Source organism: Myiozetetes cayanensis, unplaced genomic scaffold (genome assembly GCF_022539395.1).
Source record: "Myiozetetes cayanensis isolate MyiCay16 unplaced genomic scaffold, myiCay2020 scf7, whole genome shotgun sequence".
Taxonomy (NCBI): Eukaryota; Metazoa; Chordata; class Aves; order Passeriformes; family Tyrannidae; genus Myiozetetes; species Myiozetetes cayanensis.
The window spans coordinates 34,599,122-34,623,262 of NW_026087964.1; the positions used below are offsets into that span (position 1 = coordinate 34,599,122).

General features: G+C 36.1%; 1 long non-coding RNA gene across 1 annotated transcript; it reads right to left on the reverse strand.

Moving 5' to 3' along the window:
* Nucleotides 1-12,781: 12,781 nt before the first annotated feature.
* Nucleotides 12,782-19,547, reverse strand: LOC126652151 (uncharacterized). Its single transcript, XR_007631896.1, has 3 exons — nucleotides 19,413-19,547; nucleotides 17,812-18,081; nucleotides 12,782-12,828 (listed from the first exon to the last, which is right to left on the reverse strand). It is a non-coding gene; the product is annotated as an uncharacterized LOC126652151 (long non-coding RNA).
* Nucleotides 19,548-24,141: the final 4,594 nt, after the last annotated feature.

A 24,141-nucleotide genomic window follows, 5' to 3' on the forward strand; every position in this document is an offset into this window, starting at 1 on the left:
CAGAGCTTTTCCAAGTGCAGTCTTTTTCTCCTTTTCCATTTCTATAAGAAGAATTTTTCCACGTGCTTCATGCATGTGTTTTCATCACCACAAATATTTAGAGGGCATCTGGAAACAGAATCAAGCTCAGAAAAGCAGAGGTGTTAAACAGAGTAACCAAAGTTCAGAGAAGTGTTCCCTGTTGGTAGATGATTCATCCTGGAGCGTTTGGTCAGTGACTCAAAATTTTTGCCACCTTCTGCTCAGCAGTGTGGTAATAGATGTTATGTTGTTATGATTTAACCATTCATCAAGGAGGAAATCCATAAATTCATGAAATATCCACAAAATGAAATTTTAATAACAGATTATGAGAATTGTGAGAGATTCAGCAATTCTGCTAGCATATTCCTGTAAAGATCTATTCTTCTCTGACAACACGTATGGCTGAGACTTAAGGGTATAACCTGTAAGGAAAAGTCCTGTCTCCCAGGCTGAAGATGAGGATAGCGCCAGTGAGCTTACCTTGTTACTTAATTTGGATGTATTAGTATAGAATTCCTTCTTCTCCAGCCTGTAGAACAAAGTTTAGTAATAGACAGAAAAGCTATGAGGTACAAAGGTTAGTGGTGAAACAAAAAATAATGAAGAATAAATTATGCTATTTCCATTGTAATGAAGTCCATTTGGCTTCAGCTTTAGAAGCAAGCTATTTTAGGCTCTCTAGTGATGCAAGGATTTAACAGACAATGAAATATATATTAAAAAACTGAAAGCAAATGTGTAAAACTGTCCATAATATTTCTGTCATCAATCTGCTTTAATCCTGGCCAGGATTATGGAAAGGATTCACAGTTTAAAATTTAATATTACATTGGCTTATAAACCCCCTGAATTTGGTATATATAAGTAATTATTAAAAAATCCCAGAGCACCAATACTCTAAAGTTTTCTGATTTTATATCAAAATGGAACCAGAAGCCTCTGCTTGACGTTACACTGTCTCATCAATGGTTTCTCACGATCTGCTCTCTGCACCCCTGCCCTCTGCTATGCCCTGCAGACAGCCTGCCAGGGGGTGGCCTCCTGCCACCGAACTCCCACCTGAACCAGGATTGTCCATCTCCTGCACAAGCAGAGCAACGGAAAAACCTTGTCTAGACACCAGTCCTGGGCCTGTACCTCTGACCACTGTTTGGCCACAGTCCCTAGTTTAACAGGGTGCTGAAGTCGGTATGAAAAGGTGTCCTTGTTACGGTTTGAAGGTTAAAGAAGCTGAAGCATTTCATCCAGCACAGAAATACTAAACACCTCATGGAGATGAAGGCAATGGGTGACAGGAATTTTTGTGGAGTGCCATCTTATCGAACTGTCAGGCGCTGGCTTTATTCACTAATCTGTGAATCTCTAAAAATGCTACAGGCAAAAATCCTTTCCCTGTGGTGCATATCCAGCTACTTTTTCTCAGGAGATTTAAAAACTAGGCTTTACTGTCTTTTCTCATTAATTTTGAATAGCAGAGCAGACATGCAGAATTCTGTTTGTCTACCTTGTCACTGCCCAGTAAATGAAATTTATAGAAAAAATGTCACAGAGCGCCAAACCCCCAAACAACAAAGTGTTGCAATCTGACTCTTTTCTTCCATTTGGGAAGAAGTGGTTATCTGTGAATAAAGACCTCATATCCCCAGTAGTGACCTGTTCCACAAAATTTTTGTGTTGGTTTTGCTGAATTTGAATATACGGTAAACTTAAAACAAAAAGTTGCCTCAACTTCATCTGAAATCAAATTAGTTTTAATGAATTTGACCCTTTGATTCTCAGCTCTCGGAGTCACCAGCACTGGTATAATGAACTGATACATTGTTTAGCATACATTTTTTAAATCTCATTTAATTTTATAGTAGACTTTTTTCTTAAAACCTTAAACTTTTATTGAGCAATTAAATTGTGTTCTCAATCAGGGGGAAGAAATGCTCATAAAAGAGAAATAAGCTAAGCAGTAATTTCTAGACAGAAGTTGCATTTTTATTTCCTCCATCGTAATAGGAACAAATATTTGCTCTGTAAAATAAGACACAGAATCTTCTAAAGAGCTGAAAATGACAATTGATTTTTTATTTTTTTCCTCAAGTGCTATTAGAATTCTTGGAATAAAAACCTGCTTCTGGTATACTGGCCTTCTCAGATTAGTCAAGTAAAATGAGCAATAGTTGTTGGAATCTTTTTCCACAACCATTTTGCTGACTGATGGCTGTTTTCAAAGCATCACACATTGATTTTTTTTCCAGAAAGCACCTCTGCTTTAATGCAAACATTTTAAAGGTAACCTTGTGTCTGCCAACAAACTAGTAAAATCCTGTATCTGTTGTAAACAGTTATGATGTTAAAGCAAGATGACTGGAGACCTCTTTGTAATGGTTCAATGACTACCAGTGAATTTTACAGATGATGCTGAAAAGCATAAAACATTATGTACAGTACGTAAGTATGTCTTCAGGTATAATAATAACAAAATTAGGTTTCAACAAATGTTAATTTGAAGGACATTGCCATTTAGAACACAATATCAATGCTTTTTAATTTACTTATCACCTCCATTCTTATTAATTTGCTCTGGTAGCTTCTAAACTGTGTTTCTATACACCATGAGTAAGAAAGAAAAACTGTACGCTTAAAATAATTACACAAAACTGCCTAAAATATTAAAACCACCACCAATATGTATTTCATTTGAAGAAAGTATTAAACCACAAAACTATACACTGCTAGTCTATGGAGAAATTCTCCTTTCTTTTTCTGCTATTAACTAAAAGTCACTTAACAAATAAAAGAATTCAATTATATGTCTTCTAGAAAATACCTTGCTAAACTTTCTCTGTATAATGGATACCTTCCTACTTAGTTGCTTTCACGATCAATGAACTCAAATACCTCAAAAATAATTTGGATAGAGAGGACATCCACACAGCAACAAACAGATAGAAATACGTTACAAGTTATTGTAAGAACCAACAACTAACAGCTTTATTAATATACATACAGTGCTGGTGCCCCCAATATAAGGACATGGAACTGTTGTAGCAAGTCCAGAGGAGTGCCACGAAGCTGACAAGGGGACTAGAGCACCTCCCCTATGAAGACAGGCTGAGAAAATTTGGGCTTTTTAGCCTGGAGAAGAGGAGGTTGCATGGAGACCTTATAGCAACCTTCCAGTATCTGAAGGGGGACTATAGAGAAGCTAGAGAGGAATTCATCAGGAATTGTAGTGGTAGGACAAGGAGTAATGGGTTCAAACTGAAAGACAGGAAATTTAGGTTAAATACAGAGAAGAAGCTCTTCACTGTGATACCTTGGAGTTTTGTTCTTTTGATTTTTTTAATTTTTGTAGATCTTAGAAGTAGTTATGTAGTAAATGTAGATTTTAGAATAGCAGCATATTATCCCTTTACCCTTAACACACCAGCTGAAACCCCTGTTACCCATTCCCATATCAATTCCCTAAATTCCACAGCCTATTTAGTCTCTTTTTCAAGGTAGAATTGTAGAAGAACACCCTAAACCTATGGAAGAAGATACAGCCATAGACCCAACAACCTTCAGGCCTAGAATTCTGGAAGGCCTCCAAGGACATTACGTGCTCTGAGGAAGATGAAGATGAAGAAGAGGGGGTCCCAAAACACCCCCAGACCCAATTCCCAAGAGGCGTGGTGGGGGCAGAACCTGGGTGGTGGCTGGACGGGGATTGGGTGAAAATCATTATAAAAACTGTGGACATCTCTATTTCGGGAGCGCACGTTGGGGTATTCCAGAAAGCCTGGGGGCTCATTAAAACTTTTGTATTCTTATCTTATCTCCTACCTAATTTGGCTTGGAGTCTTTTTTTCCCACAGCCATTTAGGCAACAACTGTGAGGGTGTGAGGCTCTGGAACCGCTTTCTGAGAGAAGTTGTGGATGTCCCATCCCCGGTGATGTTCAGGGCCAGGTTGGATGGAGCACTGAGCAACCTCGTCTTGTTGGAGAGGTCCCTGTCCAGGGCAGGGGGTTTAGAACTAGACGATATTTAAGGTCCCTTCCAACACAAATGATTCTGTTCAATGATTCTGTGCTTAAAAATTGGTTAAGGACTGCATGCTAGCACAAATGCAGTATCCAGAAGAATCCTGGCAGCAATAGGGTAACAATATTAGTATGTCAAACTCTTTGATCTTTATGTAGATGTTAAGTAAATGAATTATTATTTTAATAGTAGGATTATAATCATAGTCCTTCCTAAAGTAAGATCCTACTGATTTCAGTCCCTATCTGAAAAACAAAGGCACATGAAGCTACTGCACCACTTGAAAGACATTCAGATGCATAAATACATTAATTCTCCTGAAGCGTGATAAGTGGAAGTGGCAAGAAGGTACTTTTATTCATTATTATACTCTAGTTTACAGCAGGTTGAAAGTTTTCTGACTACCTAAACAGTTTTGATCAATGGATATTATTTTATTAAATCAAAACATATCAGCAAAATCTATCAAAATAATTTTGGAAGGATTATTTTGAACTTTTCAAAAGATATTTTGGCTGCATGTTCCAACTTAGGAGAAAAAAAAAGTCATTATACTTATTTCTGGTGAAACAGACTTTCCAAATTTTGACCAGCCTTGAATGGAGTCATGCTCCTGTTCATGGTTCATCCCTATTACAATATTGCACTGTGTAGAAAACTGAAGAGTTATAACACTGAACTCTAATGACTCTTAGATCAATAAAGCACTGTGACATGCTGTACTCCCAGATGAAAGGAAAATTGAGCTGGCAATTGACATCTCAGATATGCCAGTTCCTTACATTCACAGAGACATTATTACTTAGTCTGGTTGAAAGCAATATTCTAATATAACCAAAGGTCAGGATTGAGTAATAAATCTGAAGCTAGAGTCAGTTTATCATAATTCTGCCATGTAAAAGTCACAATGTGTAAGTAAAGGTCAATTTTAGCAAGTCATATTCAAGTGTTTTTCCTTTGGGCTATGTTAAAAAAATCCTTTTCTTTGTTACGCGATAAACACTGAAAGGTATAAAAATCACTAAATAACATATTGCAAATTATCTAATTTTAATCCTGCTGTGTATCAGATTTTTAGAGACTGCACTGCAATTTGAGTCTGTTCTTTCAGTTTCTCAGCATATCACCTTACTGTAAGTAAGTTAACCTTACTGTACATTTTCCTCAACTGATAACAGTAAAGATTATTAACTTGTTCTACAGGTGTTTCTGTGGAATTCCAGTTTCCTTACTTTTTGTTTCACTGAAGGCAAGAGGAATTATCATATTGTTTAGAAGAGCTTCACTTAGTAAGCAAGCTGAAGAAACGCTATGTGAATCAGCCTGCCTTGCCATGATTCGTTTCTCTAAACTTTTAAACTGATGTAAGTAAACTGTACCTTTCTGTCAGTGAAGGCTAATGATCTTAAAGCACCACACTACTCAAGCAGCTGAAAATATGAAAGCGTTCACATGCCAGTCCTCCTTAGGACAGAATATTTCAGCTGGAATCAAGAATTGCTATCCAAACCTACAGTCTTGAGAAAACAGCATAAATGTGGGAGCTGTTTTACACTGAAAAATAGCGTGAGAGTTACTGTTTGAATATTACATCTTGCTGAGGACTCAAAATAAGATCCATATCAAGCAGTAGTAGCTTCATGCTTCATAATAGAATGCAATTGAATCTTTGTAGTTTCTGGGTCAAGAAGAATGCAAGACTTGTGAGTAATTAGTGTGTAAAGCATTAATGTAAGCATAGTTGGTTTAAAAAAAATCAAAGAAAGAAAAAAAGGCCTTGTAGGACAAAGACTATAGTCAGTGTCCATTCTGAACTTCTTATTATGTTTATTATTAGACATCCAATGAAATTTTCCATTGCTGTAGACAATTTTTATAGACCTTTTGTGAAGGTTTGTAAAACATCATTAATATTTTTAAGCTTTTCTCGTTCCCTCTTCCTGTGCTCTACCAGAGTGTTTACTATAGAGATGCTGAACATCAACAAGCAATTTATGAAGACTATGTCCACTCCAATCTGTTATTTCAGGAGCAGAACAGGTCATGTAATTTTTTATTTTTTTTTTTTTAATCATGGCACACTTTCTTACACAGAATAATTTCCAGAACTCTGTTTTTTTCACTTTTATTAAACTAATGTTAGCAGTATTTGATTCCTAATCTAATAATACATGATAACTTCGACAATATTTTAAATTATTTAATTATTTAACTAGAGCTGCCTACAGCTATCAAGGTTCTTAATTTTTCTGTGCAACATCTATTAGGGGGTTCTCATAAAAACTAGCAATAGTAAATACCATCTGTTGTTTTCACTTCCCTCCCCTTCCTGCCATCAGGTATTCTTACACATGGATAAGCCAAAGATTTCTTTTCTCTGGGCTGAACAGTCCCAGCTCCCTCAGATTTTCCTCATATGAAGCATAATTCAAGCCCTTAATCATCTTCATGTCCTTTGCTGGACTGGCTTCAGTATGTCCATGTCTTCCTTCTAGTGAGGAGCCCAGATCTAGACACTCCAGACATGTCTTACCAGTGCTCAGTAGAGGGGAGAGGAATTACCTATGTTTTCAAGATTATAATTTAACCCATAGAAAGTAGGAAAACCTTTTTCAAAATGAATTTTCTTTTTAATATCTTTCTGATACCTTTATATTAGTGCATAACATACTATTTTGCATTTCTTGGCAGTTTACTCAAGATGCATAATTAAAGAATTATGACTTAGAAAGATGCTAGTTTCCCTTGGAATTTCTGCAACAAGCTAAGAATTTTCTCTGCAACCCCAAACTTCTAGTCCCTACAATTTTCTAGAGTAATTTATCTCCCACAATATCTGTGTTTTATTTGCTGCATCCTGATTTTGCACAGGACGCTTTCTCCCTCCTTTTGGCCTACACACATGTGCTACTCTGAAATACATTCCATGAACTAAATATTTTTCACAATGTTAGAATGACTTTTTAATCATTAAAATACTCTCAGAGATGAATAACTAGTAAAAGAAAAAAGATTAACACAAGTTTTATGACAAGTTGTTATAATCAATATTTCAGCAACATCTCTTGGATGAGATATGCTAGAATTCTGCATACCATAGCACACCATATTTGTATTCCTTTTCAATTCCTGGTTTCAGACACAGTCAGGGCCAATTTAGATATAGACATAGCATTAGTGGGAAAAAATAAAACATTAATGGGGAAATAAAACGCATCTCCCACACTAATCCAAGAAAATGCAAATGTAAAGAACAGTTTTGGTTGCCCTTGATGCTTTGGTGTGCCTGTGTTTTGTATTTGTTTCGCTTAATCAAGAAACAGCTATTCAAACAGCTCTAAAAATCCTCTGCAGTAATCTTAGAATTTATGGGTACCTGCTGGTTACAGTTACATACTATTTTGACTATAATGGCTTAGCTTTAGCTTATTGCCATGCTAACCACTGCAGGCTCCATTACCTTTCAAGTATCTAACATAAATGCTGCCATTAGCCATAGCCTTCCATTTGTGATACTGTTCCTAATTTTTCCAGATTCAACAATTATATCACTGTTCTTCATAATTTCACCCCTGTCTTATCTGATGAAAAGGTTCTAACTGGATCAAGCTAATTTTGGTCTTGCTTTCATTCTACTTTCTTGTGGGCTATATAACTAAATTTCTTTTGGTTCATATTTTGACAGAACTCAATTAGACTGTCAAAGTCTACGTTTCTTTCAAGTCTAGGGTACTGAATCAGGTTAAAAGTAGGAATACAGGCTTCCTAATTATATATGTTACTGCTCTGCAGAACCATTAATCTTTTAAAAATAACACACTTGTGCCTCAGAAGGCACTGAATGGTTTGTTGGCTCTCAACAGAAAACATGAAAAGTAATACAAATGCACAATCACTGTTGCAGGGGAACTTTGGAATAATTTGGGCTTCAAGCTTTCTCATTTGTGAGCACGATCCAGCTACTACTGCTGAAGAGCATGAAATTGAGCTGTCATTACTTACTCATTATATTTTATTGTGCTAGGAATCATTAGGAATCAAGGATGTGAGAGTCATGAGAAATGGGGAGTTTATTTGCATCAAATTCTTACCGTTATGCTTCTCTTTCCAATTTAGTATTATTCAAATATCTTCAAAATTATTCAAGAATATTTTATTTTTGTGAATTCTTCCTTGTATGTCAATACTACAAAGGTAACTTTCATCCGATTCCCTTCTCACAATGATCCCACCTCTAGGGTATCCCTAAAAATCTAATTTATTAGATTTTAAGTATTTTAAGTATTTTAAGACTATTCACCTTTTCCAAATATCCTCTACCCTCAGAAATCAATGGCAAGCTCATGCTGTTTGAGATTAGACCCTTAAAGACTCGCTTTGAATGGCTGAAGGTTTCCTATATAACCATCAAGGATTTTGCAGTTCTCCTCCATCATTTTAGCTTCAGATAATCTTTAGTTAGCCACTGATGGGCACTATTACATAGGAATAATTTCTTAAATTCAGCAAGAGGATTCTTAAAGTGCTATTTTGTTTCAAGGTGCCTAAGGCTGGATGGACATAGTATAAAAAAAATGTTTAGTAAGTTAATAGAATACCACATAATGTAGACTTGTAGTGATACCTTGGAGTTCTGATGTTTTGATACACTACTTCATTGTCAAAAGTGATACACGTGACCACATTGTGCACTAATTAATATTGGTGTAAGAAAGAGTAACTTAAGTGAGTTCACTAAATTTATTTGAATTGATTGGGGAATACACAAAAGTAGAATTAGAGTGTAATTTAATCTAGGATTCAAGGATGATATTTTTAAGAACAGGAGAATAGGAGGGTAGAAGCACCTGTCCTGTGAAGGCAGGATGAGAGAATTTGGGTTGTTCAGCCTGGAGAAGAGAGCTGGAAAGAGACTTTTTACAAGGGCATGTAGGGATGGGAAAGGGGGGGAATGACTTTAAACTTAGAGTAGATTTAGTTGGATACTGGGAAGAAATTCTTTATTGTGAGGGTGGTGAGGCTCTGGAACCACTTGCCCGGAGAAGCTGTGGATGCTCCAACCCTGGAAGTGTTTAAGGCCAGGTTAGATGGGGCTTTGAGCAACGTGGAAGGTACCCCTGCCCATGGTGGGTGGTTAAATCCAAACCATTCTATGAAAAGATGAATCCCACAGTATCTTGACTAATGAATTATGTAGTGTCATCACTGTCATTTTAATGCAACAGCATAAAAATACTGTACTAGCTACTAGAAGGAAAATTAAGTTTTTTGTAAATGAAACCAAGACACATATGTGGTTTAGTCACCAGAGCCCCAAGACCCTCACAATTGTAATATTTTCTAATGTGAAGAAACATTTTCTTCTCTTCCAGAGACCACCTGTATGAGTGTCAGGTCTTTCTGAGGAGTGTAGAATCAGCTACTGCCTTCACAGTACTGATCCTGATACCGAGGTTCAAACAGTAATGAACTGTAGTTTTAGATTCAGAAGTCTAAGTGGAATTTTATGGTACTAAATTTAGTGCTCTGGGTCTCTAGTTCCACTAGCACTGAAAGATAAAATACCATTTTTGAAACTCGAAATTTGGAGCTCATTGTAGGTGTAACCACTTAGTTTTACTTATAGAAAAATCATATATTAACTATAAAGCTCAACATGGTTGCATATCTTTTCCTTCACACTTAGAAGAATGTAGTGAGGAGTTAATTGTACAGCCTTACTAATAAGTACGTTTTTCATTCAAGCCTGTGAATGGGCATGACAAGAGAGCAAAATGAGACCCCAAAAATTGCTTGACTATATTTAGAAAGTGCATAACATAAAGAAAAGGAAATAAAAAAGAATTCTCCAAACTGATCCTGAAAATACAAGCTAATTCTTAATATGCCTATTTGACAAGTACTGCTTGACTGTTCTGGCAGGGTTACAGAATGCTTACAAATGTAGAGGAAGGTGGGACTGCAAAGAAAAGTTCATTAATTAGCATTTTTAGTATCTCAGATGCAAAGGACAACAAAGACTTGCAAAAAGCATTGCTACGATATCTCTAGTGCAAAAATAAAATGTGAGAAGAGAAAAGGGGAACCTACAAGATTCCTTCTGTGTAACCTTTTTTAATAGACAATAGTACACAAAATCAAGTCAATCTACTTTTTCCACTTATTAAGCCCTCAGTCCCCTGTTTTCCTGGTTTCTCTAACATTAAATTTTAGGAGTTCTGTATGTTAAAGAGCGGGTTACAGTACAGCATTTGCCTTAAGTCCTGCTCCAGGCACCTATATTAGTAACTGAATGACATTTAGTTTTATACAGTGGAGCCACATTGCTCCAACTTGAGCACAGGCTGACTTACGGATCTTATCACCTTTTACAAACACACAGTACTGGAACCCTTCCACTGTTTCAGATTTTCTGCATGACATTGATCACAGTGTTGCTACAGGGAGAGAAGAAATATACAGTGGCAAGCTTGGGCTAGTTATATCTATGCCTGGCTTCTGCATGTAGGAGTGCTTTTCGGCTCCTGCACCCAGATTTTCCCCTACAGCATTGTAAACACAATTTTGTATTCCAACAAGTTGTGCACAAGACATATTTAGGAGTAAAACACCATTCTGTACAGACCCCATGCTAGTATCAGAGTTTGATCTTATAGAGGTAACTTGATTTTTCCCATAATTTATTATATAAATTATTTTTTGTTATTGTAAGAACACCCTCATTATTTCCAATAACAAAAATTATTCCATTCCAGATATGGGTAACTGACACTGAATATGATCCTGGTCCTTTCATGGCAGAAAAAGATTTCACAGATAAACATTACTTAAAGTCTTGTTGTATGTAGTATAATCCTAATGTAAACAGTAAACCCAAAGACTTAATACTTTTCTTGCAACAGCTAATCAGAAAACCTAGTAGAGTAACCTCTGCTGAACTTTTGCTCTCACCATGTAAAAGATAAATTTTCACATTATTTAAACAAACACCTATCAGCGTAACCATGTGTTATGTTGCGACCACAAATTTCACAGAATCAAAGAATATGCTGAGTTGGAAGGGACACGCAAGGATCATCAAGTCCATCCCTTAGCCCTGCACATGACCATCCCCAAGAGTTACACCATGAGCCTGAGACTATCCTCCAAACACTTCTTGAACTCTGTCAGGCTTGGTGCTGTAACCACTTCCCTGGGGAGCATGTTCCAGTTCCCAACCACCCTCTTGGTGAAGACCCTTTTTCTGATATCCAGCCTAAACCTCCCCTGACACAACTTCAGGCCATTCCCTTGGGTTCTGTCACTGGTTACCATAGAGAAGAGATCAGTGCCTGCCCCTCCTCTTCTTCCCATTAAGAGGATGTTGTAGACCTCGATGAGGTGTCCTCTCCGCCTCCTCCAGGCTAAACAGACCACTCCAGCAGTTTATCTATGATGTCATGTAGAAATAGAACATTATATAGACATTGAGTGTTATGCCCACTATGAATTTATATATATATAACTAATAATATTTTATGCTTACATATCGTCAGTGTCTATACAGGAGACATACTCTTATAGAGATAAATACTATGAAAATGGTCTAATACCAGCTTGAAAGCTAGCACTCTGTCCTAAAGACCTATTACATAGTGTCAGACTAGACAGTAACGAGTAATGAGATAATGATGGTAAAATAAAAATGAAAAATAGCGAAAGACAGTAGTGGAATTCCTTTTGGTGTTTTATCAGCACAATTGCTGAAAGTGTGAATAATTTTTAAAAGGCTGTACAGTGTGAAAAAAAATAATAAAAAAGTGCCAAATATGTGAACAGAAAAATAACAATATGATTTGGAAATCCTTCATAATATGTGCATTGTAGGCCTTATTTCTAGAAAATGAACACTCCTGTAGATTTTGCAATTATGGTATTAAAACGAATTCAAAGATGACCTCCAGCATTCTTAGCATGGTTACATATGCATAGGTCAATATATTTGTAATTAAAGAAGTGGAAAATTGCTCAGAGTGTCTGATGAATGACTGCAGTTCTTCTACACAAAATCCAGCAAAAAAAGTTACATACGAACAAGAGATGAGTTACCTAGTTTAGCAGTTTCATTACTGAGGATGTAAGTTTGGCTCCACCGAAGCACCATTATCTAAAACAGATGTTAAAAAAACTTCAGTATTGAGATACTGCACTTGTTAAACACTATTTACATCAGAACAAAGATATAGTTTCTACATAAGGTCACAGAGAAAATGTACTAACACTTATAACATTTCTGGAGTTGTAATCACTAACACTAGGAAGGAAGACATCGGAATCAGGACTTGGCTGGAGTTTTCCAACAGTCCAAGTACAAAATTGCAAGCATCAAAATTTTCACAGATTCCATCTTGCAACACAGTTTAATTTCACTGTGTGAAGATCAAAGTTTTTGATCTTAAATTTCTTTTTTTTGATCTTAAAATTTCTTGCATATGTCCTAGTTCTGAAAAAAAAAAAAATTCACTGCTCAGCACTTATGTTCAGTTTGTTTAAGAGCCACAAAACACATTCTTCCTGTAAATAACCCACAGGCCTCCATTCAATGCTCTTAAATTTTGCCTCTTATGTTTTAAAGGATGAGACTAACAGAAAGAATTGGTAGCAATCACTTGTTATCAGACCAGCGATGATATCATCTTGCACAGAGCCTACATGTTGAAGTGTCACTTACAAAATGGGTGAACAGGAGCAGTTCACATTTCTTACCTCTCACCATGTTCAAAATAAGTGGCCCTCAGGCAGGACACATCTGTGGGGAACAGATGAGTCTAACAATAGATATCAGAAATATAAACAGACTTGATGAAATTAAAATACCTCATTTGCATAAGCAACCTCCTAATCCAATTTTCTTTTTAACAAACATTAGAATTCTGATGGAGTTTATATCTAAGTTCTTCAAAATACCTTGCTTAAAATTAGCATCCCTCTGAAAATTTTAGTTGTATTGTTTCAGGTGGTTTTTTTTTTAAATTTTTGTTTGTTTGTTTTTTAGAAAAACAACTTACTCTAGAGAATCTAACTTTTAAGTTAGATTTTTGCTAAGTCTCTCTTTAGAATACAGTCTTCTATTCTTGGAGACCTAGAGTAAGAGCTGGGAACAGCTTCTCATTATACAGCAAAACCAAGACAAAATTTCACAAAAGGATAAAACTAGGAAAATGCAGTGGGAGAAATAAACAGAAGCTGGTAGAAAAACAATAGAATACATTGTTTAGATCTAGAAAATTTAGATAATTCTCTCATAACCTATAGCAGGTCCATAAGAAAGGAAAAATTGCTATTATTTATAAACAAAATATGATATGAAATAATATATATTCTATTATTTAAATCTATTATATTGGTATATTACTGTCTTACTACAGTTTGTTTTGTTTTGTTTTTTTTTTTAAATTGAAGACATTTCCTAAACACTTGTTTTTTATTGGGTTTTTTTGATCCTTAGGTTCTTACATTTAAAAGCAAAAAATTAAGAGAGAAAAAATATGGTAGGTGATAATAAGGAGCCTTACAATGTAAGTATGTAAAATTTTGTTTAATTCTTCTGAGAATCTTTTTGATTTTTTTTCCTAAAGAAAAATAAAACACCTCTTCCTTTTTTTTCTAAAATTATCCCTTGCATATATTTTCCTATGAAACTATGAAAAACTTTCCAGGAAATATTTTAGATTACTTTAATTTTGAAGGTCAAGATGCTTAGGAAAATATCTTGCATACAAAAAAACACTGTGTTTCATAATAAAAGAATATTACTACAGCAACAATTCAAGTTGTTATAGTAACAGGGTCTGTGAAAAGGGCAAATGAGCTTACAAAATGTTTGGGTATTTTTCTCTGCAGAATTTTTTATATTCATTTTTTCCCGTTAAAATTCTTTCAAACCGATTCAGAGGATAAAGTATGGACAAAAAGAACTACAAAGAGATGGAGTCATCATTGCTGTTCTGAAATATAAACACCTGCTTTGTTTGCACTTTAACGGTTACATAACATTTGTACACTCTGAAAGAAAAGGGAGAACAAGGTCAGTGAGACATCCTATTAGACTGCTTCTCATTTCACTCAAATTTTAAAATTTTCCAAGACAAAAAAGAAAAGGAAGAAAAAAGATCAGTCGCAGGCAATTGAGACAGTGGTTTGATTCGTAGCATTATTTAGGGCTCATCAGAGTTATCAACTTGGTTGAATCACACTGTTCTGCAGGCTAAATGTAGCTGTTGTGTACGCACAGGAGACAGTGTCCAAGACAAATGGAGTTCATGTCTGCCCAGTGCAATCATATTTTCACAGACTGGCTGCCTGTGTCTGCCCACACAGAGCCCCAGGTGGAACCGTATCTGTAGGGCCTGCCAGGATGGGGTGGAAAGAGGAGCCAGCAGGCTCTAGTAGAATGACAGAGGGAAGTTGAGGACTTCTGAACCATACAGGCAGGAGGCTCAGAGGAGTCTGAGTCTTGTCTTTTGTCACTGTCTCAACAAAAAGAGTGCAACTGGAAGATAATACGTTGATGCTTTTGAGTCACTGAGTGCTTACTGGTCCTAGCCAGATCTCTTGTGTTGCTGACCAATGTGAAACAGGCCTTACTAATGTCAAATGCATAGTGCTATGAACAGCAACTCTATTCCTTACTGTACTGGTTCTCAGCAATGCTTTGATTGACTTTTCAAGTTTCCCAGGAAATAATTTCCATGCTGACAGTCAATATGCCAGAGAGCAAGGGGAAATAAAGCATACTTATGATACTGTAGCAATAAAACTTTCCTTGAATGTCCAAAAATACATAAGAAAAGGAAAGAGAAATTATAGAAACACTCTGGTTTACATACTGCAGATATTCAACTGATGGTCACTGATTTTCACCTGAGATCATAACTGATTCTGACTAGCATTATGATGTAACTAATCTGGGACACTTTCAGTGTGGGGGAATTTGATCAAAACATGGGAGACCAATAGAACATTTTGTTGAAGGTATGTATTGTATTTTCCATCAGTTATTTATTATTCTATGGATGTGGTTTTTTTTTTTTTTTTTAATTTCTAAATCAGTTTCTTATTCAAACATTGCTGAGAAACAAGATATCACTTTTAATTAGTGGGCTATGGGTAAGATTCAGGATATTTTTATATTGCTAATTTCTATCAGAAAAAAATAACCACTTTAAAAAACAGAGGTTTTGATCACTAAGAGTCCAAAAACTGGGTCTGAGCCATATTTGTAAATCTGGAGAAAGCTATACACATGCTATACACCTCATCCAAAGTTAAAGAATTTACAAATTAAATGCACTCCTTATAAAAACCCAGAATCTTAGCTAAATGAAGTAACTTCATCTGGAAGTAGAGAATACAGTGAGATGACAGAACTTATTAAATACGTCTCTGCAATTAGTACAGTACAATTACACTGTACTGTGCAATTAGTACAGTATTTGAAATACCTTGTAGTTAAGTCTCAAACTACACTAGACACCCCCACTGGCAGGTCATCAATAAACTGAAAAACCTCTTTGAATTTGTGGACACTATCAGAATAACTGACACCAAACACAATTTCTGGGCACACAAAGAGGGAATTTGGTGAACACATGCATACAGTGCCGATGCACCTACAGTGGATGTTGCCAGTAGGAAGTAACCTGAATTGCATCACTTGAAATAGCAGTCATTCAGAAGTAAACAAAACAGGTTAACCTGTTTGTATGAACAAAATATAAGTAAAAAAAAATATACCACATTATGTCTTTTCCATCTCTATTATTCATGATTCTATGCAGCTCCTATGTGAAGTGTTTAAACAGTGAACTCTATTTAAACATTCAAAAGTTAAATATTTATTCTGTGTGTGAAATTCATTTTAGAGAATAGCAGAGAGTGTCATTATATAATCTCAGCTATTGTGTTTCACTTTATGTGACAAAAAAAGCTGCTATTTATAAAATCTGGAGAAATACTTATTACTGCAACTAATTAATTTAACTTTTCTGCTTGTGAAGTGTTTTCAGGTAGGAGTGTCTGCAGACACAGAAGCTTATGACTCCATTTTTTAGCCTTCTGTAAACAGTCCCAGAAAAAAGTATCTTTTATTTTTTAAATGTATTGTATATGTACTTTATATTTTATATGTATTTTTGAAATATGAAGAATATTTTATTAATATTTGGAGAGCAGATGAAACGTCCTTTATGCATGGAAAAATAAGTGTATTCCACATTTATAGATCTAAATTTTCTGTGGTTAAATACCAGAATATTCCTGCAGTTAAACCTGCTGAAAAAGTTTCAGAGATGAAACAGTTCCCAACTGGTCTAGAATGGCATGGCTAATGCCTTTATACCATCATTCTTTTCTTTGAGATGGCTGTATCGATTATTCCTTTACTGGAGTGAAGCTGACCCAGTGCAGGTTATGCTTTTAAGACCATTTGTAATAATCTAAAACTCATTCACATCTGTGGAAACTATTTCAGTATCTGATAGAGACTTATATTTAAAAAGGTTAGTTTTGAGAGTCTGATACTGTGGAGCAACATAAATTCTCTTGCATCACACAGAAACAGCAAGTATTTATCAAGGTAGAATTGTGTCAATATTCATTGCAGTACCATTTTCTACATAAGCAGTAACATGCAATCAAGTGCAGGGATTTTCTTGGACAAATTCTTTTTGATTTTTTGTTTTTCTTCTGTATTGATCAAATTCAATAAAAATTCTACCCTAAAAAAAAAAAAGTATATGGAATGAGATCCTAAAAATAACAATTCAGGTATTAACATTATTTTTCTATTAGCAAAGATGGTAAATTATTCTTCCGTAAACTTTTATTCATTACTTTTTGAAAGTGTGCATCACAGTGTATATTTTATTCTCCATTGTAATCTGTTCTGTAAATTGCATACTCCACCAATTAAAGTTCACTATATTTAAACCGAGTCCCAGTTATGACGTAGCTCTCCTGATACACCTATATATATTTGTGAATAAGGCAAATAGCCAAACAGTCTATGTGTGAATCAAAGACCTTCTATGTAAAGAAGTTAGATTTAAGTAAGATTATATTTAATTTTCTTCAGGTCCTGAAATAATCTATGAACTAGCCTGCTGCGCACTGCAGCTAAATATTCAGATAATTTAGGATCTCTATTATTCCTTTCCTGGTCTATTTTTATGTATACACAGTATACTTTGGCTCAAAAATGCAAATATATGCAGTGCTATTTTACTCTTCTGAAACCTCTGTTTATATATTCCAAGCTAACTGGAACTTTTTCAAGAACCTTCGTTATCTTGGACTTTTTGAGAATATTTTGAAAGCTTGAATAAATGCCTAACCACCAAATGCCTAGGGCAGCTAGGCAGTGTCTGAAGACTTAGTGAATTGAGTGACTCTTAAATTAGACATTTGCATGGTTATTTTTAATTAATTACCATATAAAATGTAATTAGCATGCACCACTTATCATTTGAATAGCAGTTGGCAATTTTTTTATTTTGTAAATTCTTCATAGAGCACAAAGTTCAGGAGGAAAGAGGGTATCCCAGAGGCTGATGTCAGGAATAATCAGGGGTGATTTAGTTGGCTGTTGCTCAGGATATAACATGCAGTTTATTTCACTCTTTATTAGTCAGGATTTTTTTAACTTCGGCATAGACAACTGTCCATGCTCATTATATCTTCCCTTTGTTTGGGAACAGTAATGTGCTTGACAAAAAAAATAACTATGACTTACAGAAAATCTCATCCTCCAGTGCTGTGGGGTTACTTTGGATGATGACTGGAAAGGCAGCAGGTAGCACAGGTGCAGGGCCTCCACTGTCTTCAACAAACATGTGTTTGTGTGGTATGAATGAAAATTCCTAATGCTGTTTTAAAGTGGATTGAAGAACACACAAGAAGAGCTGTAAGGCAGGGAGAATCCCTAGACGAACACTTGGAAGCCAATTTCTTCCTGTCTGGAGGCAGCCAGCCCTTAGATAGGATTCAAACGTACAGATCCTTCCTAACAAACAAAGGAGTCGATGTCAAAAGCTGCACCCCCAGCATCTTCTAAGACAAGAATTCTCACCTCCATGGTGCCCAGAGCTGGTAAGGACCTTAAGAATCATACAGATGCACTTTCAAAGACCACACAGAGAACATTATCTGTGCATGCTTGGACAAGCCCATTCCCTACAGTTATGGGGAATGAGCATGATATGGTCGGCAGGTCCTGCAGCATCCTGATTGTCTGGACTCATTAACATCTGTTCTTGACGACACATCTCAAAAAGGCACTCTGTATTTGTTCTGGAACTAGTAAAGTTTGGAATAATGCAAACTGATTTCTGACAAATGCAAACTGATTTCTGACAGACTGTGTTCCCATCCTAACTACATCTGTAGACATAACACACTTAACATCTACAGGCTCAGTCCTATGCTTCAGCCAAAACAGATTACTGCAACAGAGCAAAGTGAAAAATGTCATGGGGTTTTGCTTTCTTTCAGCTAAGTATACAGATCTGTTAAAGGTGACTGGAGTGCTAATTTAAAGTTGATCATATTTCCAGAAGAGCAACTACAGCAAATAAACTCAAATTAGAAAAGCAAGATAAGCTGACAGCATTCCCTTGCACTGAGAACATGCTTCCCTTTGAGTCACGTGCCAGCATATGGACTGCATCCTTCATGCCATGCATCACTCGTGTGCACTGCACTCACGAGGGTGCTCCTAAAATTTCTAAAGATACAATACTTTCTATTGTAAATGAAAAGATCTGAAGAATCACCTAATTTGAGGATGAGTTAATTAATACATTGCATTTGAACACTGGCAAAATTCTAGAAATAAGCTGAAAAAGCTTTCTGGAAGCCTTTTTAAACCCAACTCAAACTTTTTCTTAGGAAACAGGCTGCAAGTTTGTGAAAAGGATGGGGAGAAAATGGAAGGGGGAAAAAATAGTCTATTCTTCACTGCACCCAAGCAATATAGAACTATTAATGTTTGAGTTTATGCTACTACGTAAGCTTTAGTATCCTGATTTAAAATAAGATTTCAGCATCTGAAGCATGACTTAGACAGAAGATACTGATGTCAGAATTTATAGTTCTAGAAGTCCCTGTTCATCTACCTCAGCACACTTAGAACGCTTCAAATCATCATCATTGTTGCCTCTGCTTCTTTGTCCTAAGGGGTTCTCAAGTGCTGAAAGTTTTTCCTCAGTGTAATTCCACAAACACCTCAGTCCTGACAGAGCTGAGCAGACAGACCGTACAAACTCCCACCAAAACCTAACATAAACACCTGGCTTTTTTTCTTTTTTTTCCCCTTCTCCCCGCCGTGATTCTTACCACTTGGAAGTGTTCAGAGAACGCCTTCAGAATAAAGATATGCATAAAGTCGTATTAGTGGTCTCTTAATTCTTCTAAACATTAAAGAGAAAAATATCATCAAGAACTTTCATGTAGCAACTCCGAGTATGTAAAATGAACATGAACACCTATGAAAGAAAAAGAAAGAAAAAACCTTACTTGTAAAGGGAAGCCCTAGGTGACAAGACTGTTTATACATTTTCATAAAACTTTACCTGGATGTGTAAAAGAGTGCAGACAAGACTTCTCATAGTAATCAGTTAAAATTGACATCACAGAAATGCAATTATTGGGTTGTTTGGTTCATCCCTCCTCTTTTCCCTGTCCTTAATGTTTCCTTTTAGAGGAAAACCGTAAACAAAATGCTCCACATCAGAGTTCCAAAGCAGAAAAAATTAAAACTTTGAGCCTCTGATGGGTAGGTCACCCGTGGTCTGGAGCGTGAATAGATATAATATGCATTTCTACACTGAAAATTTCCTGTCAGGTTTTGAGTTCCACTCAGGAGATTAATCACTTAAAAGCAAGGCACTAGTATTATTTTGTAGCAATACATAACTCTCTTTTTTGATTTAGCTTTAGTTGTTTAAAAATATTTTGTTACACTCACAACCTTGCAAATTAAAAATGAAATCCCTCCATAATGATATCCACCTAAATCAAATAAAATAAAGCAGTAGTCTAACCTTGAAAACTACTTGCTCCTAATCACTCTTTAGCAGGATTTTCCCCAGGAGATTCACAGAAAGCAACAAGCTCCTAGCAGGAGAGAATGACTAATGCCTCACCCAAGGCTTGCTGTCAGGAAATGTTCTTCCTGAACCTGCACCCTTCCAGCAGGTGATTGTTTCAGACTAATCTTTCCCTCTTACCTTTCTCTGCCCAGTGGGAATGTTTTCCATTTTTTTCTAGCAAATACTTCTCAGCTTTTCACAAGCATGGCATTTGAGAGTACAACAGAGATGCTATTCTAATGAAAATGCCATTTTTTGCTACCTCACTGGCTGCTGATACATCTTTTTTTTTCCTATTGAGACCCTTTTAACATACCATTTGTTTTAAACTGCCTATATGCTTGTAAACAGCTTAGATTGCTGTAAATTGATCCACCTGCCATCCTTCTTTCTGGTGTGGATAGTCAGGATAAAGAGAAGGCCAGGTTAATTATGAAGAAGATGAGTTAATTAGGTAATTAACACATCACACTTCTCTGTAGCAGGTGGAAAGGAGGAGAAAGAGGACTGGGGAACTGAGTGAAGTTACAACAGAGATTGGTTTATGCAGCACAGAGAGCAAGAACTAGCTTTGATGAGACACCACAGTTGTGTGTAATGCACTCTCTCAAAACCTAAACTTCTACTAAACTGCAAGAATTAGCTCATACATCTGTCTTCTTGAGAAGGCAAGGGGTACAAGTCATACTAACTTAGTCAGGAGTTTGCCTCAGTTTCTGCAAGCCTGAAGGAGTCTGGCCCTTTCCTGAACTGCAGAGCAGAAGATCTCACTGAGGTCTACATAGAGGAAAGTGCTACTGTGAATCCTCACTGTCTGCATCTTCCAGTGGGCAGGAATGTAGGAAAGGAATAACAGTAAAGAAACTCAGTTAATCACACCCAGAGAGATGGATGCTATTTCTGGTATCAAAGAGCTCTAGCTTATGGTGTTTTACTTTTATTGTGGTTTTGAAAGGTCCTGCATCTCATGTAAGAAATGTACCTGTTAACAGATGATCAGTTTGATCCATAACTTCCAAACAATCCATGAGTTTCTGTGGTTTCAAGCTCATACTCCCTAAATAAATCAAGGTACTAGGACAAAAAAATATAAGGTTTATATAGAATTAAGGGTTTTAGGGTGCTTGCTGAAATGGCATATGAGTTTTATTTCACATCACTCTATTCCAGGCAAAAAAGACAACAATTTACAGAACTCTGCTGTGTAATTTGAAATATTTGTAATCTACCTACTGACTGAATTTATTGCTGCCATTTAACCTGTGAAACGCACAGTGCTGTCTACCACTCTTGCTTACTGCTGTCAAGAGATGCACAATGACTTGTGTTATGGAAGTGCTATGAGGGTCTCAGCTGTCTTACAAGACATGTTATACTTCTGTTCAGGAGTACCGACCTTTTCTGAATAAGGTGGGGAAACAAATCTGCACATTAAAATCCTCCCTCTGAAATGATGGTTTGCCTTTTTGGTAATTCATCTACCCTTTTCCTGACAGTCTTCCATCTAAGTGACTTGAGATTGAACACACTGGATTTTTTCTCTATTTTAGGAATGACTTGACTTATCAATTTCAAAGTGACAGCTTTGTGTCATAACCCCCCCCAAAAAAAAAAAATCCATCGTAAATAAGCACTGTTTCAAAGCAAAATTGGTTTCAGAGACGTTTTCCTTCTCCAGTCTTACACAGAGTCTTAATGTGTCTGTTTCTCTAACGTCTCAGTTTCTTAAACACCAGCATATATTACAGGCAGTGAAATTTCCAATTTCCCATAGAAAAAATCTGTAAGCATTGAAACACATTTTGCTGCTGTTACTCTATAAATTAGCAATGTCAAAGTCAACTCACTCTGATGCTACAAATTGTTCCAATCATTATATTGTTACTTTTAGACTTTTTTCTCTGTTAATTTGTGATGGTAGAACTAAATGCTTAACATCATGTTTATCTGCAAACCACATAATCTAATGCCCACTTAACTCCATTCTGAGCTTTACTTATGAAACCAGAACCAGGGCAGAATTTGGAAGGTCTCAGTGCAAGCTTGACACTGTCAGAATGATTAAAAATTCTGAAATCTAAAAGAAATTATATGGGCAGTGCCATACTTCTGAAACTTTTGCAGCATATGTTTATAGTTGGTCTCTTTTATGGGATTTAAAAATGTTAAGTACATATAGTGCATCAAAAACCACTGTTGGTTTCTTTTAAGTAACATATTTTTCACCTGTGCACATTTTTTGAAGATATGCTGTCGTTTATGTTTGTTTTCTTTTCAATTTCTTTAATTTTAGTTCTAATTGATTCTTTTCCCTATTATCTTCTTTCACTCAAGTTACTTTCATAGTGTCTTCACTGCTATTTCTGTGTCATGCTCAGGACTCACTGTTTATCTTCCTCATTTCAGCAAAGTAGTTCCAGTGCCTCTGTAACACTCAACATGGATTTATACAGAGCTTCTTTTCAGGTATGAAACCTTTGAAGCTAAAGCTAGCAGAGATACAGTCTCATTTATTTCTAGTTTTCATGATCATACCTTTTTCAGGATAAAAATTATGGCTCATCTTCCAGACTCCTTAGCTGCTTCAGCAAGAATTAAATCCAAAGATTTTCAAAATTCAAAATCCAAATTCAAATCTAAATTCCATAGATCTTCATAGCCCTATTACTCTCCAGATGCCTGTGTAGTGTAAAGAAACAACAAGCTACTACCTACTGTTTTGCTTTACAGTTTTTAGACTTAACTATCTAACTACATGATATTGTTTGGTTTTAAGTTTTGTCTTTGTTATTGATGACATGAGTAACATAAAAATTCGGAACTAAAGCCTCCAAGACCTGTTAATTGAGTAACAGTTAGTTAATTACATTAGATAAACAATTCTCTTATGGAAGTCTCAGGATTGTAATTTTATCATGATCTATTAATTGCAAAAATATTAATTAATCTATGTCCATGGCAAATATTCATACACCAAGAGACAGTGTATCAACTGTTAATCCAAAGAACTCTGAACACCAAATATTTCAAAAGAAATCCAGTAAAGAAGCTAAAGTAGAAAGCTGAAAGGAGGTGAGAAGTAGCAGTAGAAAAGAAAGACTGAGAAGGACAGAAAAGAGGTCATATGAGAGCAGAAATAAGTGGAAGCAATCAAAGAATGGCATTTTATATAAAAGATCCCAGGTGAAACAAAAATGGTCCAAGTTGTCATATCTAGCTGACATTATTTTCTCTGTATAATTCTTTTGCTATATTTCTTGATTAGTGGAGGCTCAAAATTCTTCCAAAGAATAGATGAGTTTTAAAAATGAGATAAACCTTTAACTGTAGGCTTTATGAAGTAGATGGGAATAGCCGAATACACATCCAACCTCAGGAGACACACAGTAACTACAGAAACTATGAGAAACATTATCTGAAATGGAGAACAGTTTGCAAGAACAAAAAGCAGGTGAATGAAACTAGGGAAAACCGGTATCAGTGTTGTTTGGTGCTTTAAAGAATTCCCTTTCAAACTGGATTTTCAGTTTCTTTTAGAGACAACATATAAACCAGTATTGAACAGCACTGGCATAATCATAGAATATGAAACAATCTCCTGAGTCAGAAGGATCACAGAGCCTAACTCCTGACCCTGCACAGAAAAGCCCCAAGAATCACACCATGGGCCTGAGAGTATTGTCCAAACATTTATTGAATTCTGTCAGGCTTGGTGGTGTGACCACTTCCCTGAGGAACCTATTCCAGTACCCAGCCACCCTCTGGGTGAAAAACCTTTTCCTAATATTCAGCCTGAACCTCTCCTGACACAACTCCAGGCCATTCCCTCGGGTCCTGTCTCTGGTCACCAGAGCTAGAAAAGACCAGTGCCTGTCCCTCTGCTTCCCCTTGTGAGGTTGTTGAAGATTGCAATGAGGTCTCCCCTTAGTCTCTTCTCCAGGCTGAAAGACCAAGTGACCTCAGCCTCTCCTCTT